We start from the raw sequence: 16,152 nt of genomic DNA on the forward strand, positions 1-16,152 counted from the left end.
GGGGGGATTCCTGGGTGGCTCAGCGGTTTAGCACCTGCCTTCCGGCCAGGGTGTGATCCTGGAGTCCCGGGATGGAGTCGCATGTCAGGCTCCTTGCATGGAGCCTGCTTCTCCCTCTGCCTGTGTCTCTGCCCGCCACCACCCCCTCCCCCCGCCGCCGTGTGTGTGTGTGTGTGTGTGTGTGTGTGTGTGTGTGTGTGTGTGTGTCTCATGAATAAATAAATAAAATCTTTAAAAAAGAATAACTTGAGGTGTCATCCTAGGTAACTGCTAGTTAATCCTCCCGTGTATTTCAGATGATTACTGGGGACTATCTATCTCTCCTGCTTGTTCCTTGTGACATATGGCTCCAAACTGCTGCTTCCTTCTTTGGACCATGCTGACTTTGGTCCATCTAGTTACCATTAACCCAAACCACTCCAGTTTACAAAAACCTCTGTTTGAGGGGTGCCTGCCTGGCTCAGTCGGAAGACCACATGACCCTCGATCTTGGGGTCTTGAGTTCAAGCCCCACGTTGGGTGTCAAGATTACTTAAATAAATGACTATATTAAAAACAACAACAATCATCACATGGTTTCTTTCACTCATGGAATATAAGAATATTAGTGGATATATAAGAAATATTAGTGGAATATAAGAAATAGTGAAAGGGATTATAAGGGAAAGGAGGAGGACTGAGTGGAAAAAATTAAGACAGGGAGACAAACCATGAGAGACTCCTCACTCTGGGAAATGAACAAGGGGTAGTGGAAGGGGAGGTGGGCGGGGGGATGGGGTAACTGGGTGACGGGCACTGAGGGGGGCACTTGATGGGATGAGCACTGGGGGTTATACTGTATGTTGGCAAGTTGAATTTAAATAAAAGCAAATGTAAAAAAAAAAACCTAAAAGAACAACAACATCCACAAACCTCTGTCTGAATACAGAAGCAGAGCCCTTTCCTCCTCTCCCTGAGGTAGCCTGCCCACACAAATGGAAACCCAAGTTGGAGTGGTTGATACATTGTGCTGGGAATGAGAATTTCATAAGATTCTTACAATGCAGAAAAGGAAATGAGCTCACTATCAGACATTGCTCCCCAAATCCAGAGGACACACCCTGATATGGAGGGTGATATGGTGATATGTGTGATATGTGTGATATGGTGTGTCTCCCAGGTCAGCTGCCAGGGTTTCTTCTCCCATCATCTCTCTCTCCCCTCGGTTCCCAGGTTCTGTTCCAGGGCATGCCAGAGGAAGTGGAAGTCCCCAGACACCCGTGAGGGTTTACAGTGCCATCCCTCCATCCTCCACCAAAAGTAAATGTTTGCATTATTAGAATAAGTTAGCATTCCACTCCAAAATTATTTACACTTAGATAACTTCCAATATCAGAGGACAGAGAGTAGTACTTGGCTTTTCTGCATGTCAATAGGGCTCCCAATTAATCCCTTCCAGAACCAAGAGAAAGACCACCTACTCCAAATCCAAAGAGACATTCCTGCTTGTACTCTTCCAGCCCCAAGAAGCAATTCTTGCAATTTTTGAAAAGCAGCTTTATCCATGCTGCCAGTCTTTAGAAAATAAAAAATACTGAGGTTCAGTCAAAGGTAGTCAGTGGACCATCTCACTGCAATATGAACATTAAAAATATCTTGTCAGACTCTTTAAGGTTTTGTTTTTACGTAATCTCTACACCCAATGTGGGGCTCGAACTCACAACCCTGAGATCAAGAATTGTATGATCCACTGACTGAGCCAGCCAGGCACCCCCCTGTCAGACTGTTTCAGTAAACAGATTTTTAAAAATAATTTAAAGTTAGTACATTAACTGTTTCTATGCAAATAGGAAGCTGCCAACTTTCAATTAGAAAGCAGTTGGTTTCTAAAGTAAGCCGACAATTACCCTACAGATTTGTTTAGGGATTTTTTTTTTTTTTAGATAGTACAAAGATAAACTTCAGCCTAGCCTGCATTCAGACGATCAAAAAAAAAAAAATCCAATTAATGAGCTTTTGCCAAACTGTAAAGACAGGCTTCATTTCTTACTAATGCTAGCTTCACAATCCAGCGCGATTGTATTTAGATACGGTCACAGGATTCTCTAGCAGACAAAGATCTTAGTCTTAAGCTTATCCTGTTGTTTTGTAGAGGAAAAAAATTTTGGTCCTGAAAGTCAGCTGCTCAGGTTTACACAGCTATTACGACGTGGCCTGTACCAGGGGATCTAGATTTTTACTCTTAAATGGCAAGATTGTTAGGATGAAATTGCTTTCACTAGATATATCTGTTTGGATTCGGGTCACCTGACTCTAGAAGTTTAATTCTCACATTAAAAAAAAAAAGCCCATAGATAAACAATTGAGGGCTGTTATGATGGTTGCACTTGGTCCGTAGGGACCGAAGTACCTTCTGGGAATCTGTTCCTCCACCCTAGAGAACCTTAGTTTTTATGGTCCATGGGGACTATAGGAACACAATCAAAATGTAGAGGTGCTTTTAGGCAAACAGGCTTGAGCAATGGAAAGTAGAAAGGGCCTGTGAGCCCCTAGCTGAATACTGACAGGCCCATCAGGGACCCACCTCAAAATACCCACAGACCCTAACTGACCAATGGGCTACTTAAAATCATGCAAAGTTACCAAAAAAAAGGGAGTTCCATATGTTGCCATACTTCCTCATATTCCCTGTTTACATATTTTTTAAAGATTTTATTTATTTATTCATGAGAGACCCAGAGAGAGAGAAGCAGAGACACAGGCAGAGAAGCAGGCTCCCTTTGGGGAGCCCTATGTGGGACTCGATCCCTGGACCCTGGGATCACACCCTGAGCCAAAGGCAGATACTCAACCACTGAGCCCCCCAGGCGCCCCTGATCTTCCCCCTTTAAAAACAGCCCCCAGGGCAGCCTGGGTGGCTCAGCGGTTTAAGTGCCTGCCTTCCGCCCAGGGCGTGATCCTGGAGTCCCAGGATTGAGTCCCATGTCAGACTCCCTGTATGGAGCCTGCTCCTCCCTCTGCCTGTGTCTCTGCCTCGTGTGTGTGTGTGTGTGTGTGTGTGTGTGTGTGTGTGTGTGTGTCTATCATGAATAAATAAATAAATAAAATCTTAAAAAAATAAAAACAGCCCCCACCCACTGCCCCCCCCCCAGGTGAATCCTTTTGCCGCCGGCACCACTGGCCTCCACCTGGTCATCACCCCACACTTGGGGGCCCCCATCCCGATTGGGCTGACAGCACCCACACTGCACAAAGTAGGGCAGAATGAGGGGGCTCCACCGCCCCTTTTCAGGAGCCCTCCCAGAACTCCTAAATGACACTTCCTCTCTCATTAGCCAGGACTCAGTGACACAGTCATGTTGAGCTACAATGAAGTTTGGTAACGATCGTCTTCAATCTGGCACACGATGAGCTGGAATGGAAGTCTGGCTTCCTTGACTAAGCAAGCACTGGAGAACAGGCACTGAAAGGCTGCTAGCAGTATCTGCTGCAGTAGCTTTTGCTTGTCTTAAGGTCTGCCTTAAAGACTTCCGGGGACAACTTTATATTTAAAAAGAATGACAGCCACTTCTATCACCAGTGACTCTAGGAGTCAGGGAAATGACATGCCCATCTGGGGTCTAGCTTCTTGGTATTTTATACCACATCTAGCCGGATTCTGAGCTTAAACCTGAGCCACATTTACCATGGGGAACCAGACAGGTCTGGGTATTTTTAGCTAACCCATGGCACAGACTTGCCAGAGGCCTATCCGTGTGAAGGACGGAGGAGATTCCTGGCCGAGAATTCACCTTAAAGAAAGTCACTGATCGTTGCTTTCGTTTCATTCGTTTACTCAACAAGCATTACTGAGTAGAGGCTATATTCCAGTCCCTGAACATGCGCACCTTGGGGAGCAACAGGAACAGCAAACAGCCCCTGGATGGAGACCATCGGTCAGTGGGGAGGGAGGCGCTCCTACAAAGTAAGCAATAGGGGGCTCTTGATCTCAGGGTCCTGATTGCAGCCCTGCTTTCAGCCTAGAGCTTACCTTAGGAAAAGTAAACAAGGAATACAATAACTAGATACATTATTACAAATAGCAGAAGATACGGTGTTACAAGTAGTGGGGGATGCCAGGAGAAAAATAAATAGGAGTGGGCCACCATGGAAGAAAAATCGGCACCTACTCAGAGCACTAAAGACAAAGTGACAGGGAAAGGTGTTTATCACAAGGGTGTGGCTTGTTCATATTGGTAAAAAAAACAACAACAAAACCAAAAACCAAACCAAAACAAAACAAAACCCAAAAACAACTCAGATGTCTATCAATCGGGGAATTGATAAATCTAATTTGATATAGTTATATGATGACTGTTACTTAGTAGTTAAGCGGAATCAAAGGATTCTTATGCATCAATATGGGAAGGTTTAAAAAATGTTAAATCAGGGACCCTAGGTGGCTCAGCGGTTGAGTGTCTGCCTTCGACTCAGGTCATGATCCCAGAGTCCCGGGATCAAGTCCTGCATCGAGCTCCTCACGTGGAGCCTGCTTCTCCCTCTGCCTGTATCTCTGCCTCTCTAGATCTCTCATAAATAAATAAATAAATAAAATCTTAAAAAAAATAAAAATGTTAAATCAGAAACATGAAGAATAACATGTATGGTGTTTTCTCACAAAACAAATCTATATATTGTTCATGGATAAATATATAAATATAAAGATATGCAAGGGACCAGAACTATATACATCAAGGTGGTACCTTTGGGGAGAGATGAAAGAGATGAGACTTCACATATTTATTTTTATATTAACAATATTGTTAGGAATTGCTTTAGGTCTTTTTTACATCATCAATTTGGGTGGTAGGAATAAAGGCATTTGCTGTGCTATTCTCTGTATGACCCTGCTCTTGTCTCTCTGTGTCTGTGTCTCTGTCTCTGTCTCCATCTCCCTCTCTCCCTCTCTCTTTCTCACAAACCAGGTGAAGCTACATTGGGAGCACTGGTTTCGCTATGATAAAGATTATCACCTCTTAATACTTCCAAACCCAGTTACTTTTGATACATCAGACATTTTCCAAGTTTAAAGGGAGTACGTATAATGTATGCCCAAGCAGAATTGACCTTGAGGCAGTACCAAACACAGTATTTCTTCTTGCTTTGAAGTTGTAGAAAGAATGCCCATTTTGACAAAATATGAACCAATTCATGCTACTCACTTAAAGATAGCAATGAGAATTTTTTTTCTCCCAATTAATTAAGAAAGAACTAAGAGTATGTGGTAGTGTCCCATAAACAGTGCACTGGCTTAGAGATATTTGGTATTGTGAGATCAAATTACTATAGAAAGCATGGGGGTGCATAAGAATAGCTATAATTTATGGATTGTCTATTATTGGGGATTTAGGAGTGATAGCTGTTTCTTCCTTTATTTCTTTTTAAGAATTTTTAAAAATGTTTTTAAAGATTGCTTTATTTATTTGCGGGATACTGGGGGGAGGGGCAGAGGCAGAGAATCTCAAGCAGACTCCCCAGTGAGCACGGAGCCCAGGCAGGGCTCAATCCCATGACCCTGAGATCTTGACCTGAGCCAAATACTTAACCACCCAAGAATTTTTTTCATTTTAAGTAATCTCTACACCCAACGTGGGGCTAGAATTTACGACCTTGAGATCAAGAGTCACATGGTGAACCGAGTGAGCCATCCAGGTGCCCCACTGTGGATTCCTTCAAATCCACTATGGGTTCACAGCTACTAAGAAGCAAACGAAAGGATCGGATACATAAAGATCAAACTATCAGCTTCATACTATTAACTTTGAATTCAATAAGTTGGGTAGGTCTGTGGCCACCATCGAACTTCCCGGAAAGATTTCTGAATTGAATTTAGCCACCCACTTCCAGGCAGTTCTAGCCATATTCTGAGGGTGAGTGGCCCTGAAAGAAAGAACACAAAAGGCACTGAGTGAAGCTTATTCAGATTCTTCATTCAAAGTCACTAGCAAGGTCACTTCTCTTTTGGGGGCTGGGACAGAGAGAGAGAGAGAGAGAGCACACACGAGTGCCCACAAGTCCTCTCTTCTTATTATGGGCAAAAAGGATGGTATTCCTTACCCTAAGCACCAAGCTAAGGACACTGGAAGGAGAATATGGTTCCCCTTTCACCTCCTAAATGACAGGCATGGTATAAAAACTTTTATGTCTGTTTCTTTTTTTTTTAATTTATTTTTTATTGGTGTTCAATTTACTAACATACAGAATAACCCCCAGTGCCGTTACCCATTCACTCCCACCCCCCGCCCTCCTCCCCTTCTACTACCCCTAGTTCGTTTCCCAGAGTTAGCAGTCTTTACGTTCTGTCTTCCCTTTCTGATATTTCCCACACATTTCTTCTCCCTTCCCTTATATTCCCTTTCACTATTATTTATATTTATGTCTGTTTCTAACAACACTCACAAAATCAGCAGAATTGCCCAGACTTTACAAAAGAGTTGAGGGATGCCTGGGTGGCTCAGCAGTTGAGCATCTGCCTTTGACTCAGGGCGTGATCCCGGATAGAGTCCCATATCGGGCTCCCCGCTGGGAGCCTGCTTCTCCCTCTGCCTGTGTCTCTGCGGCTCTCGGCTCTCGTGAATAAATAAATAAAAATTTTAAAAAGGAAGTGGGGGAATCCGTGGGTGGCTCAGCGGTTTAGCACCTGCCTTCGGCCCAGGGCGTGATCCTGGAGTCCAGGGATCGAGTCCCGCATAGGGCTCCCTGCTTCTCCTTCTGCCTCTCTCTCTCTCTGTCATGAATGAATAAATAAAAATCTTTTTAAAAAATTAAAAATAAATAAAAAAGGAGGTAAGTGAGACTCAAAGAATTTAAGTAACTTGTCCATCCATACTCATACTTTTGGTTAGATGGCTGAGCTGGGATTCAAATCTAGTTTTGTTTTTTGTTTTTTGTTTTTTTCTTCTTTTTTTCAAATCTAGTTTTGTATGACTCCAAAGCTCATACAGTTTCTACTACTCACATTTTGTACCCATGAAATCACCTGATTTCTCTTGAAAATATTTGTAGTAATATAGATGAAGCCCGAAATGCCACTAGTCCTTTCAACTTTCTTGGATAATTGGTGCTTGTCAGTCATATGCACTACTTGATGCAGTATTAGATGGTTCCAAATGAAATGTCCCTTCATAAAAATTTATTGTTTAATTTTAAGTTAATTCACCTTTGGAACTCTGAGAGGTTAAGTCCTATTCTGCCTTGGGTGTGTACACACAGTACCTATTAGCAATTAAAATGAGTTACAAATGTGTCAAGAAGAGATCCTGCTGCTGAAATCCAGGTCAGGTTACTTGAAATGGATATATATCTTCCTCTTCTAAATGTTAATTAGATGTTCTATTTTATCTTCAAAGTCTCGAGCAGAAATTTTCTTGAAGTTGACACTTATAGGTCAAGAGAGTTTCGAGCCCTCACGTAGCGTCCTTAGCCTCCACACTTACGAAGTCTTTTCTGAAGGGTTTATATAACTTTACTAAAAATTTTGAAATGAAGAAGAAAGCAAAAGACAAGAGAAAAAATGATTATGGACTATGGTCTCCCTACAATATCTTCATAACGATTTGGCAGACCCAGTAAATGATAACATGAAAACTCAGATTCCATTGAATTTGAGATTTTTATCATCTACACGCTGATAATAAGGAAAATCTTTTCCAGCTCAACACCAAGGTCTGTGTTCTTTTTTTAATTCAATAAGTATTTATCAAGCATTTTATTTACTTTATATAGTTTATCACCTAGAGCACAAATAAATAGTAATAAACTTGTAGTCAAAAGAATTTGAAATAAAATGTTATCACGTCATGTAACTGACCAACAAGCGCTTTTTTATGGGCATATTGTAACATGGTTCATAAGCAAAGTGTATTTGCTGCATTAAATTTTAATGCTGTCACTGAAAAAAATACAAGTTTAAAACTCAAGTATCAAAACATCGAACAACCAAGCAGAGGCATTTACATGACAGTTGAGAGACCTGACCCTTGGCTCTGCCTGGGCGACTTTGAATAAGCCACTTCCCCTCTGGGAACCTCAGTTTCTCCATTCATAAAATGAAAGTGTTGGACTAGAATTGGCCCTGCAATTTGCATCAGAGTCCCTTGAGAGTCTCATAAAAATAACATTCCCTGACTCCACCTTCAGAGAGGTCCATTCAGTGAGTCAGTCTGAGGTCAGGCCTAGAAATCTGCCTGTTTACCCAGAGCCCAGGGGATGAAGATGCAGGTGGTATACACAAACCCAGAGCAAAGTACATTAAATCTCCCATCCAAATCTCCACCCAGCACAACTCAAGTTAAAATAGCAATCATAATGGCACCATTCTTAGAGAAACTTCTACACAGTGTTGGCCCATTCCAAGTAAACGTTTTCCTAGGATATGAACTGCTGCCTGAGGTGTTTATACTTTTCTTTGACAAAAACATCTAATCGTGGAGGAATTCCCAGACCAACTTTAAGCGGAAAAAGGAGAGAGGAGAAGAAGGCAGGCAGGCAGACAGGTGGATAAAACACAAATTCTTAGGCTATAAAGTGCTTTTAGTCAACATCTAGACCCAAAATAATCACTGACATTTTACAAGTAGAAATTTCTTTTTTTTAAAGATTTTATTTATTTATTCATAGAGACAGAGACAGAGAGAGGCAGAGACACAGGCAGAGGGAGAAGCAGGCATCATACAGAGAGCCTGATGTGGGACTTGATCCAGGGTCTCCAGGATCACGCCCTGGGTTGCAGGTAGCCACCTGCTGTGCCACCGGGGCTGCCCTACAAGTAGAAATTTCTTAAAGATGACTAATTATTTTGGTATTTCAGTGAAAGATAACAATTGAACATGCATGAAAGCAGCTTTGTAAATCTGCAAAGTTTAATTGTAGATCACCTGCCCTACTCCCCTGTATTTTGAGATCTTTCTGCCTAGAATATTTGTTATATCATAGTAGTTGTAAAAAAATTATTTAAGGTGTTACTGAATGTTAAATACTGAAAACGGGTCAAGAATTTGGATAATTCTGGGCAGCCCCAGTGGCGCAGTGGTTTAGCGCCTGCCTTCAGCCCCGGGGTGTGATCCTGGAGACCTGGGATCGAGTCCCACGTCAGGCTCCCTGCATGGAGCCTGCTTCTCCTTCTGCCTGTGTCTCTGCTTCTCTCCCTCTCTCTTTCTGTGTGTGTGTGTGTGTGTCATGAATAAATAAAATCATAAAAAAAAGTTTTAAAAAAGAATTTGGATAATTCAAGTCCACATTGGTAGTATGGCTCATTCGTGTTCCAGGACTTTATTTTATTTTTTTTTTCAGGACTTTATTTTAGATAAGCCACTTATGTAAAAACCAGTGGAGAAACACAATGTGATGAAACCACGTGGCCTGTGATCAATATCATTACTATAGCTCAAGACTGAACTTGGCTAATGGCCATAAAAAGGGGTAATAAATGAACAATTTCGCTGTTGCCTCATACTCCCCAATGTTAGCAATGTAAATCATAGCAGAGCTGTTCAGACCCTTGAGTAAATCACGTATTTGAATTCCAAGCAACTGGAACTTTAGAGCAGGGACTCGTGTTTACCTAATATAGTTATCTACTGTTTCTTTGTATTCAAGAGATAGAACTTGGGGGCATCTGGGTGGCTCAGTCAGTTCAGCGTCTTCCTCAGGCTCAGGTCATGATCCCAGGGTCCTGGGATCAAGTCCTGTAATCAGGCTTCCTGCTCAGCAGGGGGCCTGCTTCTCCCTCTCCCTTCCTCCACTTGTGCTTTCTCTCTCTCAAATAAATAAATAAATAAAATATTTTTTATAAAAAAGAGAGAGAAGTTATCTGAGGTGGACTGATTATATTTCACAAAATCTGTAAGCAGAGGGGCTCTGGGCTGGCTCAGTCAGAAGAGCATGCAACTCTTGATCTCAAGGTCATGAGTTTGAGCTCCACGTTGGGGGTAAAGAGTACATAAATAGTTTTTTGTTTTTTTTTTAAATTGTGAGCAGAACATGAATTCACTCTCTTGACAATTGTCCTTCCTGGCTACAAACAATAACCAGCACTCATCATTTAGTAATACTGTATACATCTTCTTAAAATAGGAGTATTTCTATGGAAAATGCATTAAAATAAAACAATCTGATATATTCAAATGAGGGCAAATAAGTTATCTAGTTCAAATAGTGCCATTTCCTGACCTATGCCAACTAAGAGCTAAGGGATCAGCACACTGAGTTCATTATTCTGAAGCACTGATGTGTAGCAAGAAATGAGCTCGCTTTGCCTTCTTTCAAAATATTAATAGAGTGACACTGACCCTACTACTGTACTTTAGTTGCTGTGGTGATGCCCAGGCTGGGGGATAAATCCGTTGATGATTATGTCTCTAGGTTTGTCATCATTGCCTGGAGTTGCTCCAAAGTGCTTACAAGAAACTCCGTATGGTTCCTGTGCTCCAGAGACACTTTGGGCTATTTTTCTGAGAGAGCCTCAGGGATATATAATGTCATGGAACCTGGAGCTTTTCTTTTTTTTCAATTTGCCCAGGAACCACAGTATGGCCACAGACAGATGCAAAAGTTGTTGGACATAAGTCCCGGCGCCATTACATCTGACTTAGAGGTGACCCCACCTGCAATAATCAGGTGAATAAGAGCCTGTGCCAGGTGTCATTGTAATGTCATTTAGGAAACCTTCTGGGAGAAGAAAAATGGAAGGAAGAAAAAAAGAACTGATATCAATTTGGGTAATAACTCATCAAGATTTGAGGCAAAAAAAAAATCCATTCTCCTCTCATTGATTTGCAATGATGATTGAATGCTGCACTCAGCTATTACTTGGAAAAGATTTTATTTACTTTCTAGATCTCACTCACCTCCTCTCCAAACCCACAATTTCTAGACCTTGCTTCATTTTGTGCAAATCACGACTTCAGGGTAGATCTGGAGTGTGCTATCCTTGCTATTTTTGAATATTAATAGCCTGGTCCTCTTCACAAATGACGACTTTTTAAAAAATCAGAAATACTTAATGCAAATCCTTAGTAGCTGCTCTCTTCTGGCTGTAACTCTTTAGAACTGGGCATCTTGCGTGCAGACATTTTTTAATGTTCCAGCAGAGTCAGCATTAAACTCTCTACCACAGCACATACTTTACCATATATTTATACTAGTCAAACATAAATACATAAATAAAATCAACAGAACTTAGTACAGAGGCTCAACTGCATTATATCGTTCCAATAATGTGCGATGTCAAACCCAATAAATTTGGTTTCCTTCTGAACGCATTAGGTTGTAACTCCAGACCAAAATAAAACTTCCAGCTGCAGTGAGATTAATAGGATGAAATGTGTCAGGATAAATGAAATACCTGCTAATGCTGTCCTAAGCCTTATCTGTAAAATCTGTGGCTTTTGCCATGTATATTCATTCCCTAGTCCAGCAAGCTTAAATATGGTTCTTACTGATTATCACTCTACTCCATCAATAAGAATGGAGATCTAGAACCCTCAGGGAGCAGGTGCCATCGCTAGTCAACACTTGATACAATTGGTTGAGCACTGTAAGTTTTTCTATGAGTTTGCACCACATGCACTTTTCCCCCTCTCTCTGTCCCCCACCCATTTTATTTTACTACCCCGTTGTCTGTTTTGTCCCATTTTTCCTTCCTCCCCTTCCTGATTCAGTATGTCAGGGTTCTTCAACCCCTGAGATCCAACCTAATAGTCACTCACGAAGTCAACCCCTGAGATCCAACCTAATAGTCACGAAGTCAATTTAGCAAAAAATTGGCCAGCAATTTTTTAAATAAACAGCAACGGAGTATTTCAGGGTGCATGGCTATGACAATGGTAATATGGTTTCAGAAACTCTTGCTTCAAAAAAAAAAAAAAAAATAAAAGAAACTCTTGCTTCTACCCATAATCGTGTCCTGGGTCATGAAGGAAAATCTATTTCTTTGTAAAGAGCAGCACCAATGTGCAGTGCCTGCCTTCACTGATGGTACCGGGGACATAAGAGGTGGCAGGCTGCAGGGTGTAGCGGGTCACGAAGGTGGACATTGGGGAGCCTGGGAGCTTGCTCTCGCTCTGTTGCTAGGTCATAGTGCATATCATGTTCCTTCCATTTGTTTGTTTAAAAAGTATAAGCTGTTTATACACACATACATGCACACATTATATATACATCAAATGTATATTTATACATGTAATAGAATATATATGTGTGTATATAGACACACAAATATACACACACACACATACACATGGCATACTGGTGCTACTGGAGAATGGTGGAAGCCAAGGATGCTTTTAAACCTCCCACGTATAAAAAAAAATAATAAAAAAAAAATTAAAAAAAAAAAAAAAAAAAAAAAAAAAGGATCCCTGGGTGGCGCAGCGGTTTGGCGCCTGCCTTTGGCCCAGGGCGCGATCCTGGAGACCCGGGATCGAATCCCATATCAGGCTCCCGATGCATGGAGCCTGCTTCTCCCTCTGCCTGTGTCTCTGCCTCTCTCTCTCTCTCTCTGTGACTATCATAAGTAAATAAATAAAAAAAAAAATTAAAAAAAAAAAAAATAAACCTCCCACGTTACATGTGACAGCCCCTGCCCATACACACACCAAATAATTATCTGGTCCAAAATGTCAATAGGGTCGAGGTGGAGAAACCCTGATACATACATATACCCCAGTCTTTGGAACAATCTAGGGAAAAGATGGAATGTTTTTAAGTTTCCATTCGAATGTTTGACATCATATAGTTCCAACCAGAATCACAAATAACTTTCTAATCCTGATTCTATTATCCAATTTATTTTTTTAAAGATTTTATTTATTTATTCATGAGAGACACAGAGAGAGAGGCAGAGACACACGCAGAGGGAGAAGCAGGTTCCATGCAGGGAGCCTGACATGGGATTCAATCCCGGGTCTCCAAGATCATGCCCTGGACTGAAGGTGGTGCTAAACTGCTGACCCACCGGGGCTGCCCTCTATTATCCAATTTAAATTAAAATGTTGCTTTCTCACTAAAATCACTGTTTTGTATAATTTAGTTATTTTAAGAAGCGAGTTTAGGAGTCCCTCATTTCAAGATCTCCCCTCACGTATATGTACATGTACCACTTGACAATTTTCAAGGGCTTTTGCACAAATCCTGTCCTTACTGACTCCACATGGCAGGTTCTAGTACCCAGTTTTATACATGGGGAAACTGACAGGTGCCTGCTTAGGTCCCCCTGCAAGTAGGAAGCAGAAGTGCGATTTGAACCCAGGTCTCTAAAGGCTTGGATGTGTCCTCAATTAAAAGACAAACTACTCGGGTCCTGGCCCAGCACTATTCCAATCAAGCCAACGTGCCTGCCAAAATAATCAAAATAATGGAATTGAATTTAAAAATATCCACACTTTCAATAGCATCACAGAACCAAAGTCTACAATATCCTCTAAACTATAATTACTGGTATTAATGGCATGTCCTCTGTGTTGCATTTCTTTATTTAGGAATTTGTCTCTGTCTGAAATCTTCTTTGAAACCTTTGATTCAAAAGAGACAGTATTCTCTGAGAACATCTCACATCTGTCTTAGAATTACTGACTCTGCATGAAGTTCCTACTTTGTCCTTTTTTTTAAAGAGCTTTCTAGCTCTGGATAGACACAGAGAAGGTGGAGAGGTGACATTCTCAAACACAGTAATTGGGCAACATTTGCATCATCTTAGAAATGCATGCACGTGTTTGTTTTTTTTATTCATCCTATGTGAAGTTTCTGGTTTTCCCCAATCTTAGAATGAAATGATAAAAACCCAAGCAAAATTTGATTTTCTTTCTCTATTTCCCTACTGGCATTGCAATCAGGGATCTCTAAACCCACGGGTAATAGGAGCTGATCAGCAGAGAACAGCACACAGAGAGAGACCTTTATCATGCCACCACACCAAAAACTTAACAACGTCACTGTTATTCATAACAAAAGTGCGTTAACACGCTGGTCTTTGATATTCAAGTGTATCTGGGAATCTTCCCCAACACAGAAACTTTTTAAAAACTCAGTATAAAGAAACTTTCAAATAAATTGGCACATTTGAAACTCACACACTTCAAGTTCTCTCCTACCGTAATTATCTATGCAACAACCCTCACAGAAAGTTTTGTGTTGCTCATCATTTTGTCTGTGTGTGCATTCACGACACCCTTGAAACAGCTACCCACCTACTCGAAAATTTTATGCTGACGAAAAGAAAAGCCTGCTCTTTCTTATTTTATCTTACCATCGGTGTGGTCCCGTGTGGAAAGGCAGGCTGCTGAACGCTTTTCTGGGGGCTGGTAAACATGATAGCCTTGCTTCCAAGGCTACTTAAAATTGATGCATGCCACATTTTACGTGTTTCTACCGGATCAAAATGAAATGTTGGTTTTTGTCATTGATACTGTGTTCCCCATCTAATCTGTGTACAAGTTACTGCTTTTGTGTATGTGTTCCCTTTGGCTAGAGACACACCACCCTTCTCAGTAAACTGTCTCCTTTCTCCAGCATGACTGTCTCATTATTTCTGCCTTTGAATAGCCTCTTAGCTCTGTGTTTTGTGGTTGTTTATAGCACCCATTAAATAACTACAAGAAAAGATGACAGAGTCAGAAATGAGATAAAGACACAGAGGAAACAGCATTAACTTTTCCTAGTTTGTAATAATATGATGTGCCCAGACCACTGCTATTAGCAAACTGCACAGTTAGTATTTTGCACAAATAAAGACATTAATAAAACAGGGTAATGCTTCTGTTTCTGAGTACGTAACCGTAAACAGTCTGCCCCTGTGCACATATGAGAACTGTGCTATTCTGAAATTGCTTATCTGAATGGGAGGGAGATCTCCAAAAGTCTTTTTCAGGAATGAAGCGAAAGGAGCAGCAATGATCCTTAAAATCTCGGAGATAATGACTATAAAAGATAATCCTTTGGACTATTCTGGAAGTAAACTTTGCATATATTCACAGCATAAGATTATCAGTAATTTTCTTTTAAAAAGGCCCAGCATGGTCTCCTTAGAAAACCAATATGAAAAGAAAGCCAAGAAAAGGAAGAGCACAAAAGATTCCCCCTGGGGAAGGGCAAGAATGAGGTGGGAGTCAGTGCTGTGAGAACCTGGCTCCACTGTAGAGGAAATAACCTTGAAAACACACAAACCCCAATGCAAATTCATTAGTAGGAGAGCTAATGTTTGCTCTAACTTGGGGCCTCTCATCGTCCAGCCCACCCCCCACCCCCCACTCCTCCATCATCAAACTGGTGCAGATTCTGAACTGGGGGTTTTACAGACTCTGGAGTGGCGGTGTGAATCAAGGCCCCTCTCCTCCGGGATCCAGGGGGAAATGCCTTAGTGCCAACCAAATAAACTAACTCCCTACTCCTGGCTGAAATGTTCATGAACACAACTGCAACTGGATGCCCGGCACCCTGGGAGGGTGGCCAGGCCCTGGGGAAAGCAGGTCTTGAGGGGGACGGCAACGCTCTTGGCGAAAACCGCACCTCCCCTCTTGAACTACAGGGACTCTTTCACTGAGCGCCTTCCTGTAGTCGAATCACAACCACCTGGACTACTAATAAGAGGGAAAAGAAAGGAGAAAGGGGAAGGGGGTGCGGGCGGTAGTGGCCAAAAGTATGCTCTGGTCGATCCAGGCAACGTGGCGAAGAATTAAAAAGAACGGAATGAAAACGGGGACTGGCACGCTGCTAAGGGCTCGCTTTTGTTAACACGGTTGCCCGAGTCTAGCTCAGCTCCATATTATATGGAAATTCCTTGTTTACCATTCTCGTAGGAGGTCCTTAAATATCGGCCTGCGAACTCCCGTGATTGGGCGCTTACTAGTTAGGGGAGGCAGCCGTCCCGGAGGGCGTCCAGCTCGGAGGGCTGGCTGCCGCTTCACTTGTCCGGGAACTTCCACCCGGTGGTCTTGGTCTCCCCTTGGGATTTGGTACCGACCGGGTGCCATCCTCATCTCACTGCACCGAGTCCGAGCTGCAGCCCACGGTCGGAGCTGCAAGGGCTGGGCAGAGTTCCAGGCGAGAGGGGCCGAGAGGCGTGAGCAGCGCTCCGCCGCGCTCGTCAGAGAAATGGAGCGGCGGCTTCTTTGTGGGCTGCTACATCCCCCTCCCGGG

At 42.2% G+C, this 16,152-nt stretch overlaps 1 long non-coding RNA gene across 1 annotated transcript in view; it reads right to left on the reverse strand.

Moving 5' to 3' along the window:
• Nucleotides 1-16,152, reverse strand: part of LOC119868529 — a 39,847-nt gene that overhangs the window by 8,422 nt on the left and 15,273 nt on the right. The gene's annotated exons all lie outside the window — the stretch shown is intronic.

The sequence above is a fragment of the Canis lupus genome, chromosome X (genome assembly GCF_011100685.1).
Source record: "Canis lupus familiaris isolate Mischka breed German Shepherd chromosome X, alternate assembly UU_Cfam_GSD_1.0, whole genome shotgun sequence".
Lineage (NCBI taxonomy): Eukaryota > Metazoa > Chordata > Mammalia > Carnivora > Canidae > Canis > Canis lupus.